Source organism: Triticum aestivum, chromosome 1D (assembly GCF_018294505.1).
Source record: "Triticum aestivum cultivar Chinese Spring chromosome 1D, IWGSC CS RefSeq v2.1, whole genome shotgun sequence".
Taxonomy (NCBI): domain Eukaryota; kingdom Viridiplantae; phylum Streptophyta; class Magnoliopsida; order Poales; family Poaceae; genus Triticum; species Triticum aestivum.
In genome coordinates this window covers 347,272,978-347,284,108 of record NC_057796.1, presented here as the reverse complement: position 1 = coordinate 347,284,108, position 11,131 = coordinate 347,272,978, and positions in this window count along the sequence as shown.

Genomic DNA, 11,131 nt, shown 5'->3' with positions numbered 1-11,131 from the left:
GCCGCCGCGGACTCTCCGCCGCCGGCCGGCCCCGCCGCGCCTTCGCCGGCGCCGCTCCTCCTCCGGCCACCCGCGGCCCCGTCGTCCTCTCCTCTGGTCGCCGACGAGCTCCTCCACCGGCCGGACCTCTCCTCGATCCGATCTGGATCTCTCCCTGCATGAGCCCGTTGACTTTTTCTCGCCCTATATTTTTCTAAGTGTTGAAAATCTCCAGCATGTGCTCCTGTTCGAGATGCGATAACTCCTTGCATGTAGCTCCGACTCATGCGAGTAATATGTCAAATTGTTCGTCTCGTGATGCTCTACACTTTGTTCAATTGCACCATGTTCCTCGTGATGCCCAAATCTCTGTTGGAAGAGGGCTAGTTGCTGTTCTTCTCTGGTTCTTATCAGAATTTGGAGATTTGTCATTTTTATATCATTTAATCTGTGGACCTTTTGAGCATGAGCTCTACATGTGTTTTGAAGTATGCCATGCCATCTTTCCAGTGGTGTAATCCATGTATTTTTGTGATCTCTGTGGTGACTAGCACAAGCATGCAAAATAGGCCCCGTAATATCTCTAAGTCCTTGTCCGCTGTAATTTTGTTGCCATGTAAACTTGATGCTACAGAGAGATCCATTCATATTATGGAGATGTTCAGTAATGATGTTTTGTAGCTATAGTTGTAATTCATGCATTCCTGCAATTATTTGCAATTATGGAGTGCTTTGGCATGACTCAATCCTGCTCTACTTTTGCTATAAAATATTTCTGGCAGATTCTTAACATGATATGCATTTTTGCCAAGCTTATTGTAGTTGATCCATACACACTATGCATTTGTTCTTGCCACGGATAGCTTCATAAACATGCCATCTTGCTGTAGGTATGCTTGTTTTGTCATGCATGGATCTGTAGAGAGTGCATCAAGCTCACAAAGAGGCCTACATATTAATATTTCTGCCATGCTCTGTTTTCTGCTAAGTCTGAAACCTGATAACGAAACTTGCTATGTTTACATGCTTGCCATCATATCTTCGGGTCCTTTTTGGCTTATGGTCAGTAAGGGACTTTTGTCATGTGCACTTAGTAGAACACAACCATGCCTTGCTTTGCTATGTTAAGTTCCTGTAGCATGTTGATTTCGTGCTCTAAACATTGCTACCTGATGCTGATTTCTGCCATGTCCAGTTTTTCACTAAGTCTGTGAACCTGTAATCTTTTGCACTTTTGCCATGCTTGTTTGAGCTTGATATATTGTGAACTAGCCGTAGCTCAGTGTTCATCTTTTGTCAAGCATCTCCTTTAGATTACTTCAATGTGCTTTGTTGCTATGTTGGGATGCTCTAGTATTGTTACTTGCTGCATTTTAAGTGCTATCTTGCTGTTTATCGCAGATTCGTGTCATTCTTGTTTTGCTTGCCATTTGCACTGCATCCGATTCCGGTGATCTTTATATCGATTTCGACCGAAATCATCCCATCATTCCAGTGGCATGCTTGGTTTGCCAAGTTACTGCCATGTTCATTATTTTCCTTCCGGAGCACGCAAATGCATCGCATATCATATCTTGCATATCATACATGTTTTGCATCATGTTGCTTGTGCATTTCTCGTTGTTGATTGTGGTTCCGTTTGTTTGTGTTCTTGTCTTGGGTAGAGCCGGGAGACGAGTTCGTGTACGAGGAACCTGTCGAGTACGCTTACGAGGATCAAGCTTTCGACAACGCTGAGAATCTTGCAGGCAAGATGACCACCCCTTGAAATCACTTCTATCTTTGCTATGCTAGTTGTTCGCTCTATTGCCATGCTCGCTACCTATCACTTGCTATATCATGTCTCCCATTTTAGCCATGTTAGCCCTAACCATCCTTTCCTAGCAACCCGTTGTTTGGCTATGTTACCGCTTTTGCTCAGCCCTTCTTATAGCGTTGCTAGTTGCAGGTGAAGTTGAAGTTGTTCCATGTCGGAACATGGATATGTTGGGATATCACAATATCTCTTATTTAATTAATGCATCTGTATATTTTGGTAAAGGGTGGAAGGCTCGGCCTTATGCCAGGTGTTTTGTTCCACTCTTGCCGCCCTAGTTACTGTATACCGGGATTATGTTCCTTGAGTTTGCGTTCCTTACACGGTCGGGTGATTTATGGGACCCCCTTGACAGTTCGCCTTGAATAAAACTCCTCCAGCAAAGCCCAACCTTGGTTTTACCATTTGCTACCTAAGCCTTTTCCCCCGGGTTTTCGTGAGCCCGAGGGTCATCTTATTTTAACCCCCCCCTCGGCCAGTGCTCCCTCGAGTGTTGGTCCGATCTGAGCAGACTGCGGGATCCCCTCCTGGAAACTCGAGGTCTGGTTTTACTCGTAGGATGTCTCATCCGGTGTGCTCTGAGAACGAGATATGTGCAGCTCCTATCGGGATTTGTCGGCACATTCGGGTGGCTTTGCTGGTCTTGTTTTACCATTGTCGAGATGTCTTGTAAACCGGGATTCCGAGACTGATCGGGTCTTTCCGGGAGAAGGTTTATCCTTCGTTGACCGTGAGAGCTTATGATGGGCTAAGTTGGGACACCCCTGCAGGGTATTATCTTTCGAAAGCCGTGCCCGCGGTTATGAGGCAGATGGGAATTTGTTAATGTCCGGTTGTAGATAACTTGCCACTTGACCCAATTAAAATACATCAACTGCGTGTGTAGCCGTGATGGTCTCTTCTCGGCGGAGTCCGGGAAGTGAACACGGTCTGAGTTATGCATGACGTAAGTAGGTGTTCAGGACCTCTTCTTGGTCATTGCTAGATGACGTCCGTTCCATTGCTTCTCTTCTCGCTCTCATTTGCGCAAGTTAGCCACCATATATGCTTTTGTCGTTGCAGCTCCACCTCTTTGCACCATCCTTTCCTACAATCTTAAATAGTCTTGATCTCGCGGGTGTGAGATTGCTGAGTCCCCGTGACTCACAGATTCTACCAAAACAGTTGCAGGTGCCGACGATGCCAGTGCAGACGATGCCGTCGATCTCAAGTGGGAGTTCGACGAGGAACGTGGTCGTTACTATGTGTCTTTTCCTGATGATCAGTAGTGGAGCTCAGTTGGGACGATCGGGGATCTAGCATTTGGGGTTATCTTATTTTCATCTGGATTTTGACCGTAGTCGGTCTATATGATTGTATTTTGTATGATGTATGATGATATTTATGTATTGTGTGAAGTGGCGATTGTAAGCCAACTATTTATCCCATTCTTGTTCATTACATGGGATTGTGTGAAGATGACCCTTCTTGCGACAGAACCACTATGCGGTTATGCCTCTAAGTCGTGCCTCGACACGTGGGAGATATAGCCGCATCGTGGGCGTTACAGTCTTCGTGAGCAAGCAAGTTGGATGCACACCCACTTAGTTTCTTTTGTTGAGCTTTCATGCATTTATAGCTCTCGTGCATCCGTTGCATGGCAATCCCTACTCCTTGCATTAACATCAATCGATGGGCATCTCCATAGCCCGTTGATTAGCCGCGTTGATGTGAGACTTTCTCTTTTTTTGTCTTCTCGACATAACCCCCATCATTATATTCTATTCCACCCATAGTGCTATATCCATGGCTCACACTCATGTATTGCGTGAAGGTTGAAAAAGTTTGAGATTACTAAAGTATGAAACAATTGCTTGGCTTGTCATCAGGGTTGTGCATGATGAGAGCATTCTTGTGTGACGAAAATGGAGCATGACCAAACTATATGATTTTGTAGGGATGAACTTTCTTTGGCCATGTTATTTTGAGAAGACATAATTACTTAGTTAGTATGCTTGAAGTATTATTGCTTTTGTGTCACTATTAAACTTTTATCTTGAATCTTGCAGATCTGAATATTCATACCACAATTAAGAGGGTTACATTAAAAAAATTATGCGAAGTAGCATTCCGCATCAAAAATTCTGTTTTTATCATTTACCTACTCGGGGACGAGCAGGAATTAAGCTTGGGGATGCTTGATACGTCTCCAACGTATCTATAATTTTTTATTGCTACATGCTATATTATATTCTGTTTTGGATGACTAATGGGCTTTGTTATACACTTTTATATTATTTTTGGGACTAACCTATTAACCGGTGGCCCAGCCGAAATTGCAGTTTTTTGCCTATTTCAGAGTTTCGCAGAAAAAGAATATCAAACGGAGTCCAAACAGAATGAAACCTTTGGGAATGTGATTTTCGGAACAAACGTGATCCATGGGACTTGGAGTCTACGTAAAGTAATCAACGAGGAGAGCACGAGGTAGGGGGGGCGCGCCTACCCCCCAGGCGCGCCCTCCACCCTCGTGGGGCCCACGTTGCTCCACCGACGTACTTCCTCCTCCTATATATACCTACGTACCCCCAAACCATCAGAAGCATCCACAAAAACCTAATTCCACCGCCGCAACCTTCTGTACCCGTTAGATCCCATCTTGGGGCCTTTTTCGGCGTCCTGCCGGAGGGGGCATTAATCACGGAGGGCTTCTACATCAACACCATAGCCTCTCCGATGATGTGCAAGTAGTTCACCCTCGGGGCTGAGGGTATGTACCAGTAGCTATGTGTTTGATCTCTCTCTCATGTTCTTGATTTGGCACGATCTTGATGTATCGCGAGCTTTGCTATTATAGTTGGATCTTATGATGTTTCTCCCCCTCTACTCGCTTGTAATGGATTGAGTTTTCCCTTTGAAGTTATCTTATCGGATTGAGTCTTTAAGGATTTGAGAACACTTGATGTATATCTTGCGTGGGATACCCGTGGTGACAATGGGGTATTCTATTGATTCACTTGATGTATGTTTTGGTGATCAACTTGTGGGTTCCGTGACCTTGGGAATCTATGCATAGGGGTTGGCACACGTTTTCTTCTTGACTCTCCGGTAGAAACTTTGGGGCACTCTTTGAAGTACTTTGTGTTGGTTGAATAGATGAATCTGAGATTGTGCCATGCATATCGTATAATCATGCCCACGGATACTTGAGGTGACATTGGAGTATCTAGGTGACATTAGGGTTTTGGTTGATTTGTGTCTTTAGGTGTTATTCTAATGAACTCTATGATAGATCGAACGGAAAGAATAGCTTCATGTTATTTTACTACGGACTCTTGAATAGATCGATCAGAAAGGATAACTTTGAGGTGGTTTCGTACCCTACCACAATCTCTTCATTTGTTCTCCGCTATTAGTGACTTTGGAGTGACTCTTTGTTGCATGTTGAGGGATAGTTATATGATCCAATTATGTTATTATTGTTGAGAGAACTTGCACTAGTGAAAGTATTAACCCTAGGCCTTGTTTCCTAGCATTGCAATACCGTTTACGCTCACTTTTATCGCTTGTTACCTTGCTGTTTTTATATTTTCAGATTACAAAAACCTATATCTACCATCCATATTGCACTTCTATCACCATCTCTTCGCCGAACTAGTGCACCTATACAATTTACCATTGTATTGGGTGTGTTGGGGACACAAGAGACTCTTTGTTATTTGGTTGCAGGGTTGCTTGAGAGAGACCATCTTCATCCTACGCCTCCCACAGATTGATAAACCTTAGGTCATCCACTTGAGGGAAATTTGCTACTGTCCTACAAACCTCTGCACTTGGAGGCCCAACAACGTCTACAAGAAGAAGGTTGTGTAGTAGACATCATTGATCTTTTAGCCGTGTGCGGTACCCCCCCTCCACCATAATCCACCTCGGTCATATGGTAGCGGTGCTTAGGCGAAGCCCTGCATCGGTAGCATCATCATCACCATCATCACGCCGTCGTGCTGATGGAACTCTCCCTTGAAGCTCTGCTGGATCGTGAGTTCGAGGGACGTCATCGAGCTGAACGTGTGCTGAACTCGCAGGTGTCATGCGTTCGGTACTTGGATCGGTCGGATCATGAAGACGTACGACTACATCAACCGCGTTGTCATAACGCTTCCGCTTTCGGTCTACGAGGGTACGTGGACAACACTCTCCCCTCTCGTTGCTATGCATCACCATGATCTTGCGTGTGCGTAGGAATTTTTTTTAAATTACTATGTTCCCCAACAGTGGCATCCGAGCCAGGTTTATGCGTAGATGTTATATGCACGAGTAGAACATAAGTGAGTTGTGGGTGATACAAGTCATACTGCTTACCAGCATGTCACACTTTGATTTGGCGGTATTGTTGGATGAAGCGGCCCGGACCGACATTACGCGTACGCTTACGCGAGACTGGTTCTGCCGACGTGCTTAGCACACAGGTGGCTGGCGGGTGTCAGGTTCTCCAACTTTAGTTGAATCGAGTATGGCTACGCCCGGTCCTTGTGAAGGTTAAAACAACACATACTTGACGAAATATCGTTGTGGTTTTGATGCGTAGGTAAGAACAGTTCTTGCTCAGCCCGTAGCAGCCACGTAAAACTTGCAACAACAAAGTAGAGGACGTCTAACTTGTTTTTGCATGGCATGTTGTGATGTGATATGGTCAAGACATGATGCTAAATTTTATTGTATGAGATGATCATGTTTTGTAACCGAGTTATCGGCAACTGGCAGGAGCCATATGGTTGTCGCTTTATTGTATGAAATGCAATCGCCATGTAATTGCTTTAATTTATCACTAAGCGGTAGCGATAGTCGTAGAAGCAATAGTTGGCGAGACCACAACGATGCTACGATGGAGATCAAGGTGTCGCGCCGGTGATGATGGTGATCATGACGGTGCTTTGGAGATGGAGATCAAAGGCACAATATGATGATGGCCATATCATATCACTTATATTTATTGCATGAGATGTTTATCTTTGATGCATCTTATTTTGCTTAGAGCGACGGTAGCATTATAAGATGATCTCTCACTAAATTTTAAGGTATAAGTGTTCTCCCTGAGTATGCACCGTTGCGAAAGTTCGTCGTGCCGAGACACCACGTGATGATCAGGTGTGATAAGCTCTACGTTCACATACAACGGGTGTAAGCCAGTTTTGCACATGCAGAATACTCGGGTTAAACTTGACTAGTCTAGCATATGCAGATATGGCCTCGGAACACTGAGACCGAAAGGTCGAGCATGAATCATATAGTAGATATGATCAACATAGTGATGTTCACCATTGAAAACTACTCCATCTCACGTGATGATAGGACATGGTTTAGTTGATATGGATCACGTGATCACTTAGATGATTAGAGGGATGTCTATCTAAGTGGGAGTTCTTAAGTAATTTGATTAATTGAACTTTAATTTATCATAAACTTAGTACCTAATAGTATTTTGCATGTCTATGTTATTGTAGATAGATGGCCCGTGCTGCTGTTCCGTTGAATTTTAATGCGTTCCTTGGGAAAGAAAAGTTGAAAGATGATGGTAGCAATTACACGGACTGGGTCCGTAACTTGAGGATTATCCTCATTACTGGACAGAAGAATTACGTCCTGGAAGCACAACTAGGTGCCAAACCCGCTGCAGGAGCAATGCCAGATGTTATGAACGTCTGGCAGAGCAAAGCTGATGACTACTCGATAGTTCAGTGTGCCATGCTTTACGGCTTAGAACCGGGACTTCAACGAAGTTTTGAGCGTCATGGAGCATATGAGATGTTCCAGGAGTTGAAGTTATTATTTCAAGCAAATGCCCGGATTGAGAGATATGAAGTCTCCAATAAGTTCTACAGCTGCAAGATGGAGGAGAATAGTTTTGTCAGTGAGCATATACTCAAAATGTCTGGGTATAACAATCACTTGATTCAACTGAGAGTTAATCTTCCGGATGATAGTGTCATTGACAAAATTCTTCAATCACTGCCACCAAGCTACAAGAGCTTCGTGATGAACTATAATATGCAAGGGGTGGATAAGACAATCCCCGAGCTCTTCGCAATGCTAAAGGCTGCGGAGGTAGAAATCAAGAAGGAGCATCAAGTGTTGATGGTCAACAAGACCACCAGTTTCAAGAAAAAGGGTAAAGGGAAGAAGGGGAACTTCAAGAAGAATGGCAAAGAAGTTGCTGCTCAAGTGAAGAAGCCCAAGTCTGGACCTAAGCCTGAGACTGAGTGCAACAACTGGTTAGTGGAAGCAGAACTGCCCCAAGTATTTTGCGGATAAGAAGGATGGCAAGGTGAACAAAGGTATATGTGATATACATGTTATTGATGTGTACCTTACTAATGCTTGCAGTAGTGCCTGGGTATTTGATACTGGTTCTGTTGCTAATATTTGCAACTCGAAACAAGGACTACAGATTAAGCGAAGATTGGCTAAGGACGAGGTGATGATGCGCGTGGGAAATGGTTCCAAAGTCGATGTGATCGCGGTCGGCACGCTACCTCTATATCTACCTTCGGGATTAGTTTTAGACGTGAATACTTGTTATTTGGTGCCAGCGTTAAGCATGAACATTATATCTGGATCTTGTTTGATGCGAGATGGTTATTCATTTAAATCAGAGAATAATGGTTGTTCTATTTATATGAGTAATATCTTTTATGGTCATGCACCCTTGAAGAGTGGTCTATTCTTTTTGAATCTCGATAGTAGTGATACACATATTCATAATATTGAAGCCAAAAGATGCAGAGTTGATAATGATAGTGCAACTTATTTGTGGCACTGCCGTTTAGGTCATATTGGTGTAAAGCGCATGAAGAAACTCCATTCTGATGGACTTTTGGAATCACTTGGTACTTGCGAACCATGCCTCATGGGCAAGATGACTAAAACGCCGTTCTCCGGAACAATGGAGCGAGCAATAGATTTGTTGGAAACCATACATACTGATGTATGTGGTCCGATGAATGTTGAGGCTCGCGGCGGGTATCATTATTTTCTCACCTTCACAGATGATTTGGTCAGATATGGGTATATCTACTTGATGAAACATAAGTCTGAAACATTTGAAAAGTTCAAAGAATTTCAGAGTGAAGTAGAAAATCATCGTACCAAGAAAAGAAAGTTTCTATGATCTGATCATGGAGGAGAATATTTGAGTTACGAGTTTGGTCTTCATTTGAAACAATGCGGAATAGTTTCGCAACTCACGCCACCCGGAACACCAGAGCGTAATGGTGTGCCCGAACGTCGTAATCGTACTTTACTAGATGTCGGTGTACAAAAGTAGGGGCTCTCCTTTTGACCCCTTTACTTGTGCATGGGCAGTCAGAGCCGCGCTGCAGCCACACTTAGCAGGGCAGAGGGGGGATGCCGGAGAGAATCCAAAGGCACAAGGCGACCAGAGGCAACGCCAAGACAAGAAACACAAAGAGCAAAGGGACGAGGTGGACTCCCCCGGCAAGAACCTTGCTGGGGCGGCCTCCGCGGCTCCAGCAAGAGCCTTGCCGGGGCAACTTGCCCAACACCAGCAGAGCGAGCCACCCTTGAGCCCAAAGGTTCCGAACGCCGTCAACAACTACGTTGGTACCAGGGCTCGGGAGGCACCTCCGTGGTGGCATGCAGATCTTTGTCAAGATCATGAACGCACAAGATCAGATGAGAATCAGAAGACAGTGACCCTCGGCGGGATCCTAGCCGAGGGAATCCACAAGACCCCCGGCAAGCGCCTTGCCGGAGACGACTGCTGCGCCACGGCAAGACCCTTGCCGAAGGCATCAGCGGGGCCACAGCCAGGCCCGCCCCTGCCAAGACTCCACCGCCGTCCCCAAGCAGCTCCTAGCTCAACCAGCTGGGCAGGCACCTACGTGGCCACGAGCGGCCTCTACACCAACTCACCAAGCACCTGCGTGGTGGCATGCGACCCTTCGTGAAGGCTCCACCACCGCGCCAGTCCAGCAGCCAGCCAACGTGGCGCAGCAACGCCTCATCAGCTCGGACGCGTGTTAAAGCCAGGCGAGGCGGCGACAGCTGGGACGTGCTTCCGTGTCGTCCCCGATAAAGCGAGAGGAACACGTCGGTAGCGCATTAAATGCGTTTGTCCGACGGTGCCAGATGATAGACTCATCCACTGTAGACCTTTCCACCTCCTGTGTGCAACTGTGGCAACCCCTTTTTCCTATAAAAGGAGGCCCTCGGCGACCAGGAGAAGGATTAGGATCTTTTGGGAAAATTACACCCCGTAGCTAGCTCAAGAACACAAGAACACTCAAATACATCCATCAAAGCAGGACTACGCTATTACGCATCTTCGCGGCCCGAACCTGGGTAAACGGTCCGTGTGCTTCCTGTCAGACCCACTCTTTGCACAACCCCGCGCCCACCAACCGTAGAAGGAATCCCAGTGATTCCATAGGTGTCGATTTCCCCCGACATCTTTGGCGCACCAGGTAGGGGACGCGCAGTGGTGGAAATATGGTCTGATTGAAGCGGTAGCTTCGTCGTGGCTGTCGCTCCAAGGAAGAAGACGACCAAGCTTGACGGCACCATCTGCAGATGCAGTGGGCGCCCGTGCAACGACAAAAAAAGCTAAGTTGTGCGAAACTTTAAGCAATTTCTTCTTATATATATGGTTATTGTCCTCGAAGTTCCTGACCTATGTATGAAAAACCTGCATGCAAAGGGGCCCTTCTGCTATTGGCAACGCCCTTGCCCTATTTCGAGTCTGCTCAACAGCTCAAGCGGCCGCGTCGAGAGCGGCAGGGTAGCCTTCCGCAATTGGCAACGCTCTCGATTCTGACTCGAGTCAAGCTCGATAGTTCGAGCAGCCGCATTGAGGGCAGTAAGGTGGTTCGCCTGGCAGCAAGCCTACCCGATTAACGTAGGGTAAACATACAAAGGGGGGATTGAACAGGAAAGTAACATGCGTAATATCAAAAGTACCGCAGAGTTATATTACATCAGTTGTTGCCACGGTTCTAACTAAAGATAGAAATTGTCTTGGTCATGAACCTGCAGTGGCAATGAGAAATGGGGTGCCTAATCCCGGCTCTGGCCCTCCACCCTCTGGATTCCGTCGATGCGGCTGATGATGGGCTTGATACGCTCCTTGAGTGCCACGATGTCCGCATCCTCCGGCAAGCTCTCTAGCGCGGCGTCGAACTCGAGGTCAGGATTCCAGTGCGCCACCTTGGTGAGGACCTTGGTCATGGCACCCCGGCAAAGCCTCCGGGAATCATCGGCCAGGGAGGTCGCCTGATTGGAGTAGAGCTGCTCCAGGGCCCCGAAGACACCCTCGAAGAACAGGGTCAGCTTGGCGTTGGG